At 45.9% G+C, this 20450-nt stretch overlaps 1 long non-coding RNA gene and 1 pseudogene across 2 annotated transcripts; one reads left to right on the top strand and one right to left on the bottom strand.

Moving 5' to 3' along the window:
• The first annotated feature begins 4318 nt into the window (after window positions 1-4318).
• LOC125523263 lies at window positions 4319-6573 on the top strand (annotated as a pseudogene).
• Window positions 6574-8395: 1822 nt separating this feature from the next.
• Window positions 8396-19130, bottom strand: LOC125523264. 2 transcript variants are annotated; one of them, XR_007290154.1, is made up of 6 exons: window positions 18981-19130; window positions 18787-18881; window positions 18527-18665; window positions 18271-18429; window positions 17269-17343; window positions 8396-8550 (listed from the first exon to the last, which is right to left on the bottom strand). It is a non-coding gene; the product is annotated as an uncharacterized LOC125523264 (long non-coding RNA). The 2 variants fall into 2 exon arrangements; XR_007290153.1 differs by lacking the exon at window positions 8396-8550 and having other exon boundaries at window positions 16107-17343.
• Between the last annotated feature and the right edge of the window lie 1320 nt (window positions 19131-20450).

The raw sequence follows: 20450 nt of genomic DNA, 5'->3' as shown, positions 1-20450 counted from the left end.
AACCTTTCGATTTAAGTCGTGTTTTACACCTTTACATATTTCCTTTGGAGTCACATTGTTCTTGTAGACTCTTTACAGCCTACTGTTTTGGCTCCATTGGAAATTACTCATCAGTCCCGAACATCGTCGGGATTCACCAATTTCATTTCATCTCACATAGTCTCTTATCATTTAGATAAGCAGACACTTCTCAAAGCTCGAATGAGCACTTTAAATGAGGTGGGATCAACCTCCATTTGAATTTCACTAACATAGACTTTATAGTAATCAGAAGTATCTGTTTTTCTCATTCCTTGAGACCATCAGTTTCTCAGGTACTGGCACTTCTCTCATACGGAAAATGACGTATCTTTAAACTTTATAATTTGGGTTTATTCTTTTAAAACTTTCTTCTTTATGGCACTTTAAGCATCGTCTTAGTATTCCTTACTCTACTTTCGGAACTGTAAAATATCCAGAAATACAACTATTTCTTTTCTTTAGGGGTATTAATATGACCGTCATACTCCCCAGACGATTACATTCTTCATCACATTATCTAAAGTATAGGGGAGTTTCATCATTCTTAATTTGTCTCATATATCTTTCTCCCCCTCGAAATGTGGCAAGAACTTTTTTTTTGCCACAATTTCAAAAACCATTGATAACTCTTGTGAATTGAGGAAACTTTGATTATCTACTTCATTCATCAGATTACTTCATACGAAATGAAGTTATCTCTTTATACAAAATGAAGTTATCTTTTAACTAGTATGGGAGTACTTTTTGCTCATTCCATTTTAGAAACTCAATAGAGTTCTTTATCATTAGTACTTTTGCAAGTCACACTTGCATATAATTCTTATCTTTAGGTTCATCTGTAACTTTTAATCTCTTTGGATTTATTGAGTGCTTAATGACCATTACACATAAGGTGTACGGTCGATACTAGGAAAGCATAATAGCTACTCCATACTTTTCTCCCAGAGTGGGACACATTAAAAGCACATGAGTCATCATGTCTTTCTCCTGTCATACAGGATAAGTCTGAGAAAATTGCTGCCGCCATACGGATTACGCAGGGATTTTCCCAGAATTATCCTGCCATGCGGGTTTTATCATAATCATCTTTTCCCGCCATGCGGGTAATTCCCTGTAAGGGACATAAATGCCAGAATTGACTCTTTTGACTGCATATTCAATCATCAAATTTATAAATAAATCCGATTGCTCTTTAACACACATGCTTGATCCGACGTTGGTCAAATTAAACATGCATGTTGCTTGTTTTATCTCAAATCATAGAGAGTACATGAAAGACATTCGTCAACCAAGACTCTGAATGATCTATCTCTTTTCTTTTGAAACCATTCTTTAGAGAGAACATACTATCTCATGTTATGACCTTTCTTGGTCATCTTTCGGGTCACAAGTACCCAACCATTCGCTTTCATGAATGAAAGCATGGAAAACTTTTAGTCTGAGAAAACTTAGTCAATAATCAACAATAATGAGCATAAAAATAACCCTACGTTGGCCTGGTTAAAAAATATGCACACTAAACTTTTGCAAAACTTCCTTTTTATACTCTAAATCATCATTCTGGTAGAATTAGAATAAAACTCATTCTTCTACATTAATTCCATATCACCGTTGGGCGGAAATGAAAATAATGCATATAATTCATAAACAATGTGATAATAGTATTTCTATTAAACAACTTTGCTCAGAAATAATCATCATCATCAACTTTATTGCAGCGGAAACAAGAATTATACATTTCTCTAGTTCAAGAGCATTTCTTTATCTTTAACTGTTCTCTGAAAATTGATCACTTTGATACAAAATTTATCAGAGGTTTGAACTTTTAACTATAAGACTCATTGAATTATAATATTGTCATAGAAAATAACAATACCATAATTAAACTTTAATCAAATATCTTTGTACTGTCATAGCGGAAGCTATCTCAATCTGATTTCACCCATAAGTGAAAAAACTTTGCTAAGAACAGTTCTTCCAATTAAATTTTCCCGTTGGTTCCAAATTAGTTGGAGGATAAAACTTTTTCTTTGCAGCGGAAACATTACAATATTCTATTCAGAAATAATTCTGTACTCTTTTACTCTCTAAGCAATTTTAACCGGTTGGTTCAAAATTGCATTAGAGAAGCAACAATTTAATCTTTTTCTTTAGTTCTATTCACCTTTAAAAAACACTTTTATTTTTGTTTATAGCGAAAAAACATGAATAGAAAAAATCATGAACTTTTTGCTTTTCAGAAGCATTACTTTTACTTTTCTATTTTCTAAACAAAAATTTTCTCTGAATAATTTGAATAGAAAAAACTGTATTATAATTAGCCCAAAACTGGACAAGAAAAAACTGTACAGTAGCCGCGCCCCTTCGGCCTGGACTGCGCGCGCCGTGCGGGCCACTTCTAGCCGAAACCGGCCCAGTCCAGCGGCCTGCTGGGCGAGCGCCGCTCGGCCGCCCGAGCTCCTCGGCCCATGCACGCTTTCATCCCATTGGCCCGGTCTGCTGCTAGGGTTTCGCCGGTGACCGTCGATCAGGATCGGACGGTCCAGCGCCGATTTCACTAGAAGAAAACTGGGAGGGTTCCTCCCGATCGAAACCTAGCGCCCCCATTCGTCTCGTTCGCCTCGACCCTTCTGTCTCTCTCTCTCGATCGCCAGAGACGGCGACTACCCGGCTGCCGGCGGCGGTTGCCACCGCGCCGCGACGCGGCTTTCTTTCCTTTCCCCTTTTCCTTTTCTTCTTCTTTTCCAAAATCAGAGAGAGAGAGAGCGAGAGAGAGAGAGAGAGATAAGGGCGCGGCGGAGCCATCTTCTGCTCCTGTTCGCTAGGCGCCGACGAGTCTCTTTCCTGCCGCTGGCGACGGCATCGAGCGGCCATCGCTGCGCGCGAGCCTGCTCTTGTTCCCCTCCTCTGTTTCTCCTATGACAGAGAGAGCGAGAGAGAGGCGCTGCCAAGCCCACTGCTCCCCTTCGCGCGCTCGCTGTTGTTCTCCTCGTCGGAGACAGCAGGAAAAGAGGAGTTCGCCCCAGCCGCCGGCGACGGCGTCGCGCCACCGCGCCGCGCCCGACCGCCTTCTTTTCCCCCCTCCTGTCTGTTCGCGCGCGAGAGAGAGAGAGCAGAGAGCAGAGACGCGCGGCTGCTTCCCCTCCGCCGGCGTGCACCGTTGTCGGCCCCTTCGCCGGTCGCGCGTTCCCTTTGAGGTGAGCGCGCCGCCGTCGAACGGTCTGGCCGCGGTGCTCTTTGCCCCTATCGGGGTAGGTTCTTCGTCCCTGCACCTCGGCTTGCCGATGCGTGTGGGGATCGAGAGGAACTGGCGCGGCCTTGCGGCGGCGCTCTTTACCGGCGAGGCCCGAGGCCCTTCTCCGGTGAAAACTTTGCCCTGTCTTTTTAGGGTTCTTTAGGGAGGGGATTTCTTTTGCTTTGATTTCTCTGTTTCTTTTCAAGCGAAAAAATCTAACCCAATCTGGCTGATACCATTGATAGATCTGTGGATCGGGTAGGGTAGATTAATCCGGTGAACCTACCTTCTCCTTGTGGCTCGAGGAGCTCCAGTTGCCGGCCATGGTGGATGGCGGCGGTGGTGGCAGAGAGTAGTGGTGGAGGAGCTTCCCATCAGCACTGCACTAACCCTAGATCGGTAGGGGATTAGGTGGGGTGTACGGCTGTGCGACGAACCTCGTGATGCTGCCGCCGACCCCACCTCTTTATATAGTGCAGGTGACAGGGGCCCGTCACCCATAGTGGGTTGAGCGCCCCCGATCAGGGGGCAGATCTAAGGGCCCGGTGGGCCGTTGGGCCCACACGGTGGAGATCATCCTAACAATTTTGTCACAACATCATGGATGAACATGAAAGAGAAGAGAGAAACGGCTGGCACACGCACATCTTTTACTTTCTGCAGCTTAATTTTCTTTTAATTTATAAAAAGGTCACGCATGAACATGAAAAAAAGAAGAGAGATCGTCGACACCCGTCCCTGTCGATGATCGATGATGCCGTTGGTGCTGTTGCAGTAGTTGCAGTGGTGGTTACGGTGGCCATGCCATGCTGTGATGCCTGATGATTTTGCCCGGCGCTGGAGGTGACGCAGAGGGGATCAGTTCGGTTTTGGGTGTGGTTTTCGTGGAGATTTTTAAGGTCGCGTGTCCTCTCTCCTTTCCCGCCCCCCTTCCTCTTCTCACTCTCTCTTCCCCTTGCCGGCAGGGACTACTGTCGTCTTGGCGTTTCCCTATCAAGGTTGGTGGCACTTCCCCTACCTAGCTAGCTGGAGCTAGAGCTGTGGCCGAGCCAGTGTGCTTGCTCGACCCATCAGTAGCTATATATAACCACCCACGTCCGTTGCAGTTGTTTCCTTGTACCCCATCACCGGCAACAAACTCCATTCCCTTCAACTCAACTCCATCGTCTCCCCTCCATTTCGATCATGAGCATCTCCGTGAACGGGCAGTCGGTGGTGCCGCCGGGGTTCCGGTTCCACCCGACGGAGGAGGAGCTGCTCACCTACTACCTCGCCAAGAAGGTGGCCCCGCAGCGCATCGACCTGGACGTCATCCGCGACGTCGACCTCACCAAGCTCGAGCCATGGGACATCCAAGGTGAGTGCATGAGTTCCTTCGTTCATCGTCTACTGTCCCGGTGCAATTGCACAATGCAAGTATGCATATCATGTTGGTCCTCATGTATGTATGGTGAACTAATTGGCCATGGAATACTTCATGCAGAGCTCTGCCGGATCGGAACAGGCCCGCAGAACGACTGGTACCTGTTCAGCCACAAGGACAAGAAATATCCAACGGGGACGCGCACCAACCGCGCCACGGCCGCCGGGTTCTGGAAGGCCACCGGCCGGGACAAGGCCATCTACTCTGCCGCCGGCTCCAGCCGCATTGGCATGCGCAAGACCCTCGTCTTCTACAAGGGCCGCGCCCCGCACGGCCACAAGTCCGACTGGATTATGCACGAGTACCGCCTCGACGACGCCGCAACCCCGGGAAACAACCCGGGCAACCCAGCCGCCGGCAACGCCCCCTACTACTCCGGCGCCTCATCCCTGGTACGTATTTACGGTCCACACTGTAAAACGTACTGCATGCACGATAGCTTGCTAGTGATGCATGCATGCGATAATTAAGTGTACTATTTTTTTGCGGGTGATTAATTAAGTGTACTATGTAGGTACGTACTTAGGTGTATGCTCACGTGGCACATATGCGACTGTATGTCCAGGTGGTGGTTGAGAATGGGGACACACATGACATAATGCAAAGCAATGGTAGACCTACGTAGATGTTCTACGTAAGTTAGCTATTGGACCTAAGGGGAGGTTGGGGCCCACCTCCCTGAAATTCAACCGGGGGGGGGGGGGGGGGGGGGGGCAAGAGATAACTAGCGAGAAGGATCTAGAACTTTCGTAACTTCATGTAGGTGTAGAATTATTGAATTAATTAATTCTATTTTGCGAGTATGAGTTGGGATTTCCTTTCGATCGGGTGGGCGTCATGGAAAGGTATAGTACAGAAGGAGTAATTAACAAAGCCCCATTATTGAGAGAGCTTTTTCTAGGGTCAAACCCTAGGACATCGACATACCTTTTGAGCTGGCTTAGCTAGTGGGAGTAGTACGTTCCATTAGAAAATTCAACACCATGCATGATTAGCCTAATCTAATTACCCACCGATCGATCTGATGCAAATTAATTGACGGTGTTATCCATATGATATGAGCAGATGGGCGGCGTGGCAGGGGACCAGTCGTCGGCGCAGGAGGACGGGTGGGTCATCTGCAGGTTGTTCAAGAAGAAAACATCGCCGTGCAGCACCTAGCTGGCCAGAACGGCGGCAGTGGTGCCGCGGCGTCCAACAACCTGGTCGGCGCCGGTGCCATGGCGCGCAGCCGGCGCAACTGCTCGTCGACGGTGGCCACCGCCAGCGACCACGCCAAGGCTACCCAGATACAGCAGCATTACTCCGCCAGCGACGACGCGCTTGACCATATTCTCAACCAGTACATGACGCCGTGCAAGCAGGAGACCACCAATCCATCATCGTCAGCGCTGGACCACCTGATCGACGGCGCGGGCCACAACGGCAGCAGCACCCTATACGAGAAGTTCATGAAGCTCCCGCCGCTCGAGCACGTCCTTCCCGGCGGACTCCTGCCGCCGCCGACCGAGTACAGCGGCGACTGGGACGCCCTTGACCGGCTCGTGGAGTACGAGCTCAACGGCCTGTCCGACGCCCCGTCGGCCAAGACGACGAATGGCATGCCCTTCATCGTCGACGAACTCAGCGGCGCCACGCCCTACTCCGGTGGTGGCACGCTACACGTTTCCTCGATCACAGGCGCCAGCGACGGCGACCTGTGGAGCCTAGCGCGGTCGGTGTCATCCGACTTGAGGATAAACTCCTTTAACGTTGTCGGATGCTGACACTGCTTAGCCCAAACTTTCTTTTTGCGCAAGGACATTATTATATATATGCAGTTAATATAATTGCAAGGAACGAATATTCAAGTTTAGAATAACAAGATGTACACAGTCAATATGTCAAAAATAAAAAGAAAGGAAAATTAGCTGTTTTACAGATATGAATACAAAGTACTAGTAGTAGATAAACAACCTAACACGGAGGAGGTTCTATCCAAAGACTACACCGTCATCAATGATTGCAGAATGCCGATGTAAAATCCAGCAGACCCTCTTGGTCTCGCGGCTAGTCAGATGATCTAGAAGGTAAGCAGCGAGCAATATTTACACATGTCAGGGTTTCTCTCTGGAGATAAAACCCTACTGATGTTCGATTATATTTATGGATGGGGTGTACAAGGTAAAGGATGATCGTTGGTGTATCAAGGGGGTGAAGCTATGATAATGTTCTATGTCCAGTGACTAGCCCCATCTCGCCTTAGAAAGGTCGACGAGGCCTAGGATTACAACGGGTCCTAGTCAGCTATGGTGGTTGATGATCCTCCATGATCTCTGGGTAGGCTTGTCGTGTACTCCAAACCAGCTCCTTCCTTGATCCTTAGGGCGGCTGATGGGCCGACTTTCGGTGGACGTCTAGGTGACATGTGGTATCAACGAGAAGCAAAATAAGCCACAACATGAAAAAAATTAGTCCGATCTAGAGATCTTAATTGTTGAACCGACCATCGCTCATGGTAACGGAATGTAGTATAATACAATCATACACTTGTGACTAAAAAATACATCTATGTATCTAGGTATGACCTAATATCATTTTGACTCCTATTGATAAATGTTTAGTGGCTTCCTCCTTTTCGGTTTAAAAGGCCTACACGTATTCCTAAACCGACAATATATTTTTTTCACATACAAGTTGTACTACACTTGTCAAATTGTCGATCTACATTTTGTAACGGTATCACTTTTGTAACATATAATTTGTATTATATTAGTCAAATTATCGATCTAGGGATATGTCTAAGCTTTTTAAATCGGAAAGGAGGGACTCGTAGCAACATCACTTTAGATTCATAATAGAAGACACATATAAACTCGTGAAGCGGACTTAAGGTACGTACTGCAAAACTTGGATGAGAAAAGTTGGAGTTTTTCTTGAAACAAAAGATGGATTGAGGCTATTTAAATAGTTTCTGAATGCATAGGTTAGCACCTCAAATTTTGCAAGAGAAAGAGTCATGCTCTGATAAGGTGCTGATTTGACCCAAGGCAATTATTATGGAAATGCAAATTTCTTCTGCCGAAACTCAGTTCATAAGTAATCAGTGATATGTGTGTGGTGAAACCTGGCACGCGACTAGCATGAATATTATGAAGATGGAATTTATATGGATTTCCACCGTGGCAAGAAGGAACAGCCTCCCTATCGTGCTAGTTGGGGGTAAACCTTCCTTACTGAAACTTGAATAGAATAGAAGTTTGTTATGCCTGTGTTAACATGTGGTTTCTAAACGGTGGAAGCACTGAGGTTTGATCATTAACAAGGTGGAGCAACATTTCATTAAGTGGATGGAACTACGCCTGTTAAAGCCTGGTCTTAGCTTGCATAGTAAATGATCTCTTTTTGGTTGTGTCAACATCAGATCTTTAGGGAAGGCACTTCCTCCCAGTTAGTGCCAAGGGGTGATTTGATTTGGTGTTGAAAACTGCATGCTTCCTCATCGTGAAAGGGCCATGCATGTTGCTGAAGTTAACCAATTTTATTACTCCTCGTGGTGGTGCGGGCACTCGATCGTCACTACCGGTTGCCGGCTTGGTCATACATGCTACATACACGGACAACTGGTTATCCTGGTATGGGCTCTCCTTTCACCTTTTCTGTTAAAGCTAGCATGCTACTGCTTAGCTCGGGTAAGATCGCATGCATCTTCGTCATGAATGACTTTGGTGACCAGTCACAATCTGATTCCTAGATGATGTTGCCTTGATCTACACTTGTTGCCATGTTCCCAAATCCTGTTCACCTGCATCCGCGGTTGGAGTTGGAAATTCTTGTGCGTTGTGATGGAAGCTGCGACCACTTTGCTTGCTCCTCTCAAGCTTGATGCCCACTACACAAACCAAAGGCTTTCCTCCTCCCGGCCCTCGCGTCGTCCCCTTGGGTGACTCAGGGGCGACTAGGGTTCCGCCGCCGCCGCCACCCCCCTCCACCCCCTCGCCGCTACCAGAGACGGCCGCCGGGAAGCCCGCGCAGAGGCGGTGAAGGTGGCGGTGGGGATCTCGGCGCTCCTCCCCCTCTTGGAGGCCCGTGGTTTCTGGGGCGGCGGCCCTTGCCGGAGAGACGACGTCGTCGGGCGGTGGGCGGCGTTCGCAGGGGGTGCTGGCCAGCGTGCCCGGCCGTGCGGGCGGCAGGTGGCTAGTGCAATCCGGCCGCGGCGTGAAGCTTTCTTCGTCAGATCTGGAGGTGCGAAATCCCTATTTCCTGCTGCCTCTCTCTCGCCTCCGGTGTGGGCTAGCGTTTCTGGCTCCGACGTTGGTGCGTGTTGGTGGTCAGCTAGGGAACCGGGGGAAACCTTGGCCGGTCCGGCCGGCCCGGCGGCGGCAACGCCCAAGGGCGCTGCTTTCCTTCATGGGGGCGCAGCCGAGGTCCCCTGCTCTCCACCCCGATCCCCCTGCCCGGGTGAAAACCTTTATCCTCGGCAGATTTGGCGTCGGCGGCGCCTTGCGCGTCGTGACCTTGCTGGAGGCATCGTCAAGGGTGCGGGGCTCGGTCGGGAGGTTATCCAGGTGAGGGATTGAGCTACCTCCTCTGCGTCGTCGAATTCCTTGAAGCTTGTCTCCAACTAGTTGGGCATGGACTGTGGCGGAGCAGCCGGCGCGGCATATCCCAAATCGATGTGGTCATCCTACGTCCACCTTGTGATGCAAGGGCGACATTCTTCCAGCTCTAGGGTGAGCTTCTCGAAATCCCGATGGTGCGGTGCCTACGTGCCATGGCGAGGGGGAAGGGTCCCTTTTCGGTGATTGAGAGGGAAGATGTTGGTTCCCTTCTTCTCTAGGTGTTCCTGGAGCACGGTCCATCCTCGAAGGTCGGCTATGTCCTTCTGTGCTGCTTCGTTTTCTGCTACATATGATCCTAGTGTGGAGTGCTCGGCCTGTGCAAGCTGCAATTCATTTGCGGCTTGCGGAGGTTGTAGTGAGTAGGCTTTCCAGTGTTCCCCGTTGTATCGTTCTGACCGTTGTAAGTTAGATTGTCTGTTGTAACTCCTGGGCGGTTGATGGCTTTGTTAATTCAAAGCCGGGCTCTTCGCGAGCCTTCGTTCTTAAAAAAAAAACTACACAAACCAAAGCAAATGAGTAGGTTTCATGCATTGCAAGCTGTCTGATTGACGGCAAGGTAAAACGTGATGCGTATATTCCCGCATTTGCATCCTTTTTTTTTGCATGTATTGAATGATGGAGAGGGATTAAGAGTGGGCAACGGTTTTCCAGAATCCGATTCCCCAATCCTCCAGGTGTGCTGAGTAAAGCAAACAAGACGTGACGTGGCCAGCTCGATCAGACATCAGAGGATCAACCAATATTGATCAGTTTCTGTAAGTGAGTATGCAATCGCCTGTTTTTGCCAATCTTCCTGATGTGATCTACGCTGCTTCTTTTGGAAGCCAGGTACTTGTAGAGTTCAAAACATTTGTTTTCTTTGTCCCTGGGGAGAGTTTATACATGCTTTTAATTATATCGATTTGAGACACCTAGAAGTTTCCGTAAATACAAACATACATGTCAAAAAAGTAGTGTGTATGCCTGTAAAGCTAAGCTTTGTTTCACTGTTGACTTTGGACACGTAAAGGAGGTTGGTCCTGTACACCATGTGAGGTGTATGTAGGTCATCTGTCTATTCTCACCTGTATTGGCATTTCACGGTATGCAGGAAGCTCCCTAACTAAGCAGTACATTCCAGATGGATGCGAAGATGGACTGAAACCTCCGGAGGAGAGCTTCACGCTCATGTTTCCCAGGTCTGAGCCGACCGTCTATGGATGCCAAGATGGAGACCGTTGCCGGAACTAATAATGCATTTTGTAAGTATATATTCTAGTGCTACATACTGGCCGTTTGTTGGGTCTGGATGTAGCTTCGAAAGGGCCATTCATCTTGGCACCTTCATATCCTGCCGATTAAGGCCGAGGGACTAGGGAAATTCTTCTACTGAAACCTATAATTTCTCTCTCTGAAAATTTGCTAATTTTTTTACTCCCTCCGTTCACATGTAGTGCATACAGATTTTTTGAAAAGCCAAAATTTATAAATCTTGACCAAGTTTGTAGAGAAAAACACATAAATCTAGAATATACATATCCGTAGATAGATCACAAGACGTGTTTTCATGTTGTATATATTTGGTACTGTAGATATAAATAGTTTTCTTTGTAAGCTTGGTGGAAGTTTGTAAAGTTTGACTTTACAGAAAATTTATATGAACTACATTATAAAACAGAGGAAGTATTTGGCAATGTGGTACATGATCAACGAGCTAAGCACACACACGACAGAAATCAGAATTATTATTTTTTATTAAAGGAGGATGACCGTAGTCGGTGTGATTTTCACCGGAAGTCGCGTCCCCCGATCTCCATGTTGACTGGAACCGTACAGAGCTTCGCCGTGAAGAAGAAAATCGCCGTCAGCACACCGGCAGGGACCTCCAGCCGCCCCTTGCCGGTCCCTCCTCGCGCTGCCCCTTGCCGGTCCCTCCTCGCGCTGCCCCTTGCCGGTCCCTCCTCGCGCCGCTGGCCCGCCGGGGCCACACCGCGACGGATCTGGGCAGGACTCCAGATCTGCAGCCACCGTTGCCACCCATCTGCACGGAGCCCCTGGCGTCGCCCGAGGGGAGGCGATGCGAGGGGGTACGCGGCACAAGGGTTGTGTTTCACGACAGAAATCAGATCACAATGGATCAATCATTGGAGAGGAACACAATGAGAGGAAGCGTCGCCCACTCGCTGTGGTTAGCTAGGAATCCTAGTACTGCTGGTGCTCTCTAGTCTTTTTACGAGCGAGAGGAACACAATGAGAGGAAGCCTCGCCCACTCACTGTTAGGTGCTGCTTAATGCAGATTTGATGCCGGATCCCTGACGGTAACGTACCGGCGACGGGTACGTCGATGGCCCTCGCCATGATTAAGGTGGTGACCCTCAAGGGGAGATTACGCTGCAAAGCTGCTTGCTGAGTGAGTGGACAATCCTTGGCCTTTCCCTTTCGATTGTGCGTGTGGCTTTGCCATGCACGAGCTAGGCTGTTAGCGCTGGCATGATGCTATCCTGATGCCAAAACTTTGTCACCAGCTGATTAAACTAGACTTGTGATGGCAAAATCATGGACGCACGTTTGTTTCTTTCTGTTGTAGTCGTATCTTGGCATGAGTCCATGACCATGTGGTTTTGTTAACCCAAGTACACTGAATGCTTCAAACTATGAAATTGAAAGTACGACGAGCAGACAAGTAGTAGCTACTACTGTGGTCCGTGGATGGAAATCATCACATGGAATTGAACTATTTGAGGGGCCAGCTGGACACTGCCCTTTACATGTTTATGCAAGTTGAATGCTACTATTATCCTTAAAGTACAGATCTGGTCATTTTGAATGAAAATCATAGAAAGGTCTTGCGCCCCTCGTGAATCATGGCGGTCGTCTCTTGCCACATATAATGATTTACACTTTTGAGTGAGATTTCGATGAAATACACTAATAGTACACAATTAAACATTTACTCGCCGGCCAAAATATTTCAGCAATTTTAGTAGTAAATAGGGATTTGATTTTTTATTATATCAAATATTTAATTGAGTTCAAGTGAATATTCTGGCCCTTTGGCCGAAATGCAAACTGAAATCACTGAATTCACTAAATTTTGGTGATTTCAGTTAGTGCTGATTTTTTTGTTTGGAGCTGAAAGTGAAGACCAGTTACCGTAAGGCTCGTTCATCTTACTCTCGAAAATGGGCTCACCTTGCTTTCTAGATAAACCCAGATGGCAGAATGATACAAAATATTGGGGAGAATGTTTATGGAGTTGAACCAGTAATTCTAAATACAGAGCACACGAGTGGCAGAAATCACGACTAGGAGTGCCAAAGGAAGGTGCCAATCTCACGTTCCCTGGATGCAAATAAAGGGCTTCGTCGTAATGCCACCGACAAACTGATGCCGAAATGGTCTCTCTCCCTTCTCACTCCGGGCCGGGGAGCATTTTTCCTGTCGACGAGCAGAAAGGACAATGCTCTTTTTTTCTATGAAGAAGGCCTGGATCTATTAAAAGAACCATCGGAAGTACAAAAGCATCCCAAACATAATAAAAATTACATCAAGATCATTGGACCAACGAGCGATTACTACGACAGAAGGAGCCGCCGAGGTGTTGCTGTCGCCAGTCCTTTATTTGAGCCGGCCGTACCGTGTCAATTATAGTTTGGTAGTCTTCGTGCATGTGCCCCTAAATACCAGTGCCCTCGAGCTACAGTCATCATTGTCGAACCCATGAATCAGCCTGAAGCACCTAACATCATATTGTGCCGTTGCGAGTGCATGGGGAGAAAGGCTAAACTCACTGCCCCAAGGACACGGTAATATTCTACACCGGAGCTCCGTTGACTTCAACCCGATGGACGAATTCGAGCAAGATCAAAACCCGAAAGACCAACTCGAAGATGAGACACTGCCAGCCTCCTGAATGCCGCCTCTATGAGAAAGAAGAAACCTAACCTTCTGAACATCGTCTCTAGATGAATCATCGAGCATGTGGCTTTTTGGTGCCTCATGGGCCGAAATACTTAATACTTGCTCTGATCTATATTACTTGTCGCTGAAATGGGTGTATCTAGACGTATTTCAATGCTAGATACACCTGTTTGAGCGACAAGTAATATGCATCGGTGGGGGTAATAAGTAAACTTATGCGAGAAGTGCAAGCGTTCTTTAAAAAAAATCTTTGTGCTCATGGCCTTTCTACAGTTCAAATATCTTATTAATTAATGGAAAGGATTTTCTTTTGTCAAGTTTTGCAAAGAAAACAAACTAGGAGGTCATGTTAGCTCAACCTACTATAGTAAAAATATATTGCTTAATAAGAGGTCAAGTAACGAAACTATCGTTCTAATCCCGAGACCAAATGCTCCTGCTGTGAATAGTAAAATTGAAAATAAGTAGGAAAAAGGAATCAAAAAATTCTTTTGTGGCTAACTTTAAGGAATGTTTGAAGTGCATGCAAATCTTTATCATGAAATCACATTGGAGCAAGTCGTGGTAATAAAAAAACAAAATCAGAGCGCCAAAATGCATTTGAATGTAACATTTTCAGAGCATTGATTTTTTACCACGCCTTGCACCGATGTGATTTCGTGATTAACTTTTTCATGCACTCCAAACATTCTTTATAGTTTACCACAGAAAATTCAGATTTTTTCTGAATTTACTGTTCATCCTGGAGCCATTGAGCTCAAGATTAGAAACTCCTCGTCCGTCGACTAATTACTGTGTTCACCAAATTCCACTGAGCTAATTGAGTCTGAGTCGGAGAAGAAAAAGCTGCCCCCCGGAAAGTACAATGGACTACGTTGCACGATGCGGTACGAAGTGGAGTTGGATCTTTATGCTCTTCCAAGTTATTAAAATCCAGGGCTTTGGAGCGGCCACGCACGCATGCATCGCATTCTCATGCATGCAAGGTTAATCAAAAAAGGAAGCAACACGTACAAGACACACACACCACTGCGGTATATTATGCTCCCTCGGTCCGAAAATACTCGTCTGATAAATGGATGTATCTAGACATATTTTAGTTTTAGATACGTCCATTTTTATCAATTTCTTTGACAAGTATTTTTGAACGAAGGAAGTATTATCCATAGAAGAGGAGACCAGCAAGCTAGTGTTAGCCCCTGCAGAGTCCAGATCAGCTCTCCGCACTCACATTGCACGATCAATAAAATCGACCACACATAAGTAAGGACTAGCAAAAGGCCCCGTGCGTTGCAACGGGAACATAAAACTCTCCCTCCATACCTCGTTCAAGTCCTCAATGTAACCATGTCGATGCTCTCCATCTTCTTGGGCTAGGCATAGTGTTAATGCTTGATGCCCTTCCTGACTGTTCTTGTGGTATTCAATAGTTTAACTGTTGTGATACACTACTAAATTTACCTAGTCAATTACTCATGCACTGCTGCAGAACGAAAAAAATGGATATTGAGTTTAGATTTGGTTCCGAATAATATTGTAGAATCACAAAAATGTCTTGTTCCGGAGTTTGTGTTTTCGTTGAGGGAGTCGTTGTGGTCGTACAAGCAATCGACATCCGCATAGGCAATGTCATCTCTGACGCATAGCATGGTCGAGTCCGGTGAGTCGCCACTGCAGGTACTTGGCATGAGAGAGAGAGAGAGAGAGAGAGATTGATTTTTCTTCGCCGCACTTGTGCTTGTAAATAAGCTGCCAAACCATGACTTCTCACTGTTATGAAAAAAATAGTAAACATGCCCCATGCCCTAGGGACATAAATATTTGAAGTGATGATGAATCATTCTATGTAGATGTTCGTTAGTTGTTAGAATGATATAATAATTCAGATCCAAATAAAGTTACTACTACTGTACTTCAGACAAATCAGCCGACCTACGGGTAAATTCATTCAGTAAACCTCAGAATTCAGACTTAACAAAGATTCTAAGGTATAGTATTATAAAATATAGGAAGTTGCCCAGAGAATAAATCATTCAGCACTCACAATCGCTCGGACTAAACCGCAGATTGATAATGCAACCCACAATATTGTGCATGAGCAATTAACCGATGTGCCACATACAATACCGGTCGGAAAGTTAGCAGGGCGGGGGGTTATATAGAGATCCACGATGGGCAAGCCACCCTGCCCAGCGACTCACTCGCACTGACGAGCAACAAACCACCGTCGATCCGGTCATGTGCGTTGTGCATGGCCCCAATCTGCACACACACTGACACCACGCATGCATGTTACACGCGTATATATTTTTAATTTTGATTTCCCACCAATTAGTACTCCCTTCGTTTCTAAATATAATTTTTTTAAAACATTTCAAATGAACTACAACATACGGATGTATGTAGACATATTTTAAAGTATACATTTTTTTATTTTGCTCCGCATGTAGTCATTTGTTAAAATCTCTAAAAAGACTTATATTTAGGAACGAAGGGAATACACTGCATCTGCATGCATGTGTACGTACCCACTACTCCTACTTGGGTGATCTTGCAATGACAATTCAGTTTCAACCGTGCGCGCACTAGCAGAACCAATGCAAGCACCCTCTCACCGAGTGAGCGAGGATTTCACAGGTAGCTAGCTAGCTTGCTTGCGCTGCATGCAATGTGAGTGTTACATGCATGCGCCATGAAACAGCAGAAACAACTACTCCCTCCGTTTCTAAATACTTGTCTTTCTAGGCATTTCAACAAGTGACTACATACGTAGCAAAATGGGTGAATCTACACTCTAAAATATGTCTACATACATCCGTATGTAGTAGTCATTTGAAATGTCTAAAAAGACAAATATTTAGGAACGAAGGGAGTACAACACACGAGCAACAAATTAAAGTTGTTTCTAGCTGCTGGCGGCAAAAATGCTACACCTGCTGCCGGTGGCGTCTACATGGTTCGAGTACGCGTGCGTGCATGGACACTCCGACACGCACCACGCCAGCCATGGCGGCGACGACGACGGCGACTGAGGGGACAAGGCAGAAAAAGGAGCAAATATTCGCTCTCCTGCTCCTCGTGGGCAGGGCTTGTACGTGCTGACAAACATGCCCAGTCGATAAAGCGCGCGTTTGGTGCTAGCTGCGTCGCTACATCGAATCTGCAGCAGGACCAGCCAGGTCGAGCCGCTGTGGATCTAGAGGATGCGTTGCGTCTGAGTTGGGTTCCAGCTAGATAGATAGAATGCATATGGTACGTCCAGCATGATGTAAACCCACCCGAAATTTGTTGTGCTCGCTGGACCGATCTTTGCCACCAAACAACAGCTTTACCGGGAAGATGCATGCCTCTAATATTTCCCACACGAATTAAACCTGCACCGCTGCACCTACCAGATGGATCGTTCATCAGAACACCAGTGTTGCAAAGCGTTCTTGCACAGTGTCTACTACAACGACGTGCTGTTCTCTGGGTATGTTATATGCATGCCCCCGACCATAGCACACGTTCAGAACAGTATGATCTAGCTCTTGGTGTGCCCGTACGTGCCACAAATGAGGGGACAGATAAACAGTAGAAAGTCGATGATCCATTGTGTTGTTGCTTTTTGAAAAGCACATTGTTGTTATTTCTGTTTCAAGAAAATCATTTTTAATTCCTACCAGAGTTTCCTAGTCATCAACAGTAGTAGTAGTAGGTATGTACAGTACATGTACACGTAGAGGCCGGCCGTCTTATATCTCATGATCATTGCCGGTAAAACTCATCATCATGTATAGGTGACGCCCATTAGTTTACCAACGAAAATCCTGCTGGTCGACACGCTAATTGGTTTGATTTTGTTTAGATCAGACTAGCCGTCAACCCGTGCATTCGCACGGGGTAGTCATTATTTACTATTTCTGCTATATATGTAAGATTTCAGTAAATGATTTTCACGTATTTTCCGTTCAATGGTGGTAAAGTCGTAGAGAGTTATAGAAAATATTTTTTTTAAAATATTGATCAACAATTAGAAATATAGTACTGGTAAGTCATGTACACATAAGTTCTTTCATTTGAGAATGAGCATGATTTTTTGTTCTACCTTGCGGTTGTTGCTTCATATAAATACTGCAGTGTGCCACCTTCTTGACCTCCCGAGTGCATATACACTACATATCTGCAAACAATAATATCAAAATAATTCCATCAGTACAAAGCGTCATTTTTTTCTTGTAAGATGCTCATATCCAATTGGATAAATGGGTGAGCATAAAATTCAAAGAACAGATCAAAGTAAAGAAACACATATCTTCTACTTCTGAGGAACAGAGAGAAGTTAGACTGAAAAAACCGCGTAATGCTCCAAAATGGCATATACACATTCAAACAAAATTAGAAGAGGTGTTATGTAGAAGTACATCACATATTTGATAATTGAATACCCTAACTGGATTGTATATCACATAATTTTTTTACCCATCCTATTATGTATCCTTTTTACGGGAAAATACGTATGCACACACATAAGGAACTAAAGAATGAATATTATAAAAATCCCAAAATATGAAACCCTAGGCAGTAGTTCCTCATTACAAACCAAGTCTGAAATTGCACATCAACGCAAAACATAAAAATCCCCAAACACAAAAATCTACACCATTCTTGCTCCTTGTGTACCGTTTTAGGATAGATTGGTGCAAACACAGCTAGCCATGGCAACGGAGGTCTACTTCCTATGCAGCCATTGATTGACCCAAGCTATGGGTAAATCATGGCTAATACTCGCACCTGGGCACCAGAGATGAAGTCCGAGTAAGATATGATCATATATATGATGGAGGGATGACCTGTGTGGCATGTGTGAGAAAATCTGAATCATAGGCAAACTATAGCAGATTCAGTATAGTTGGCTTTTCATTTAGTTTTTGATGAGATTGTAGTTTCATACTGAATTAATAAGAACATTATAATCAGAGGAGTGCAGGAAATTACATATTCAATCACTACTGAAAGAGAGTGCAGGGGAAGGTGGATATGCATCACGTGAGCAATTTAGGTATCAAATAGTAACTAATATAAAAGCATAATAACAAAGCCAATTTACCTTCGTGGGAGCTTGCTGTTGCTGCTTGCCTGTAACCATTAATGAGCCAAAGCTGTCTCGGTAAAACCAGGTGAACCGTTGCGGATATTAAGATGCGGCTCAACTGGTGGCTGTCAGTCTGTCACCTTCGACTTCGAGAATGCACTTGTGCTTGTGCTTCTTCTCAGAAGATATGGGTGATTAAAAGCATTATTGCCAGGATGTACAACTCTCTATTGAACCATCGAACCCTTCCTTGAAGCCTTTACTCGCGTACCTTGATTATATTTCCGTTCCCAGGAGCAGGAGAGAACCACCGGGCGGAAAGCTGCGATGTGCGGGGTGAGAAGTTCACATTGGCTGCGTGAGGACGTGGGGTTGATTAGGAGTGACGAAGAGACCTGCTGTAGAGACATCTGTGAGAGGACATTGCATCATGGAGAGTGATATATATTAGATGGCATGGTCAAATTCTCAATGAAAGGGCAGCTCCAGTTCGATTTCTCTGTCATCGAAGGCGTTGACGATGATACTCACGTCTGGCCATCGGGAAGACGTGTTCATGCACCGATGCACGTGATGCATATCCATCTTCCTCTGCTGCCTCCATGTATTCAATGATATTGGCAGCACTAAGGAGAAGTAAGAGAGCGGCTTAAGAAAAATAAGAGACGGCAGCAAGGCGAGAGAGATAATCAATGATACTGCTTAGCTAGGGTAAGACTGCATACATGATACATCTTCTGGGAGTTGGGCTCAGTCCGGCCAGCCCTGAGCTACAACTTGGACAATTTTGTGAGTTGTGATGGAAGCTGCTGCCACTTTGCTTGCTCCTCTCAAGGCTGATGCCCACTAGACAAGCCAAAGCAAAGGAGGAGGCTCCATGCAGTGCAAGCTGTCTGATTGACGGCAAGGAAAAACAGTGATGCATATATTCCTGCCTGTTGCAACTTTTTTTTTGCACGTGATTGAATGATTGAGAGTGATTAAGAGTGGGCTACGGTGTTCCAGAATCTGCTTCCTGTATCCCCCAAGTGTGCTGAGTAAGTGAATACGACGTGACGTGGCCAGCTCAATCGGACATGAATGGATCAATCGACAATGATCTTTAGGCGAGATGAAAGCGGTTGTTTTTCTTTGTCCCTGAAGAGTTTATACGTGCTCTTAACTCAGTTTGAGAAACGTAGAAGTTTCAAAAATAATTTGAAATGCAAATATACATATCATAAAAGTAGTGTATGGTTGTAAAGCTGAGATTTGTTTCACTGTTGACTTTGGACACGTAAAGAGGCTGGTCCTCTACACCATGTGAGGTGTCTGCAGGTCATCTTGTTGCCTGTATTGGCATTTGGCAGTATGCAGGAAGCTCCCCAGCTAAGCAGGACAGTTCAGATAGCGCTTGGACTGAGAGGTCTGGAAGAGAGCTTCACGCTCATGTTTTCCCAGGCCAGGGGCGACCACCTACGGATGGCAAGATGGAGACCGTTGCCATTACTAATAATACATTTTGGAACTATACATTGAGTGGTACGTATTGGCCGTTCGTTCGTTGGGTGAGACGAGCATGGAGTGTAGCTTCCAAATGGCCAAGCAGGACCAGAGAAGATGGTTCAGACCATATATTGAGTTTTGCTTCTTCGTATATCGGGCCATTTGGCCATGGAGTACAAATTTTTCTCTCTGACAGTGTGACCGGCGAGGTCAATACGCGACGAAATCAGATTAAAGCAGCTAAAATTACCTGGAACAATAATTGGACGAACACAATGAGAGGAAGCCTCGCCCACTCACTGTGGGTAGCTAGGAATCCTAGTACTGCTGGTGCTCCCTAGTCTTTTTAGGAGCGAGCATGATGTGGTGTTAGGTGCTGCTTAATGCAGATTAGATGCCCGATCCCCGACGGCAACGTACCGGCGACGGGTACGTCGATGGCCGTCGCCATGATTAAGCTGCTGACCCTCAAGGGGAGATTAGGCTGCAAAGGTGCTTGCTGAGTGAATGAATAATCATTGGCCTTTTCCTTTTAATTGTGCGTCTGCCTTTGCCATGCACGAGTTCGGCCGTTAGCGCAAGCATGATGATGCCTCATAGGCCACGCATGCCATTATCTGCACACTCATTATACTATACTTGTGAGTGAGTAAACTCAATCATGCGCGCTCGTTTGGTCCTTTCAGATCCTGCTGCTGCTGCTGTTGTAT

The sequence above is a fragment of the Triticum urartu genome, chromosome 7 (assembly GCF_003073215.2).
Source record: "Triticum urartu cultivar G1812 chromosome 7, Tu2.1, whole genome shotgun sequence".
Taxonomy (NCBI): domain Eukaryota; kingdom Viridiplantae; phylum Streptophyta; class Magnoliopsida; order Poales; family Poaceae; genus Triticum; species Triticum urartu.
The sequence above is the reverse complement of the archived record's forward strand: the minus strand, read 5'-3'. Positions and strand labels throughout refer to the sequence as shown.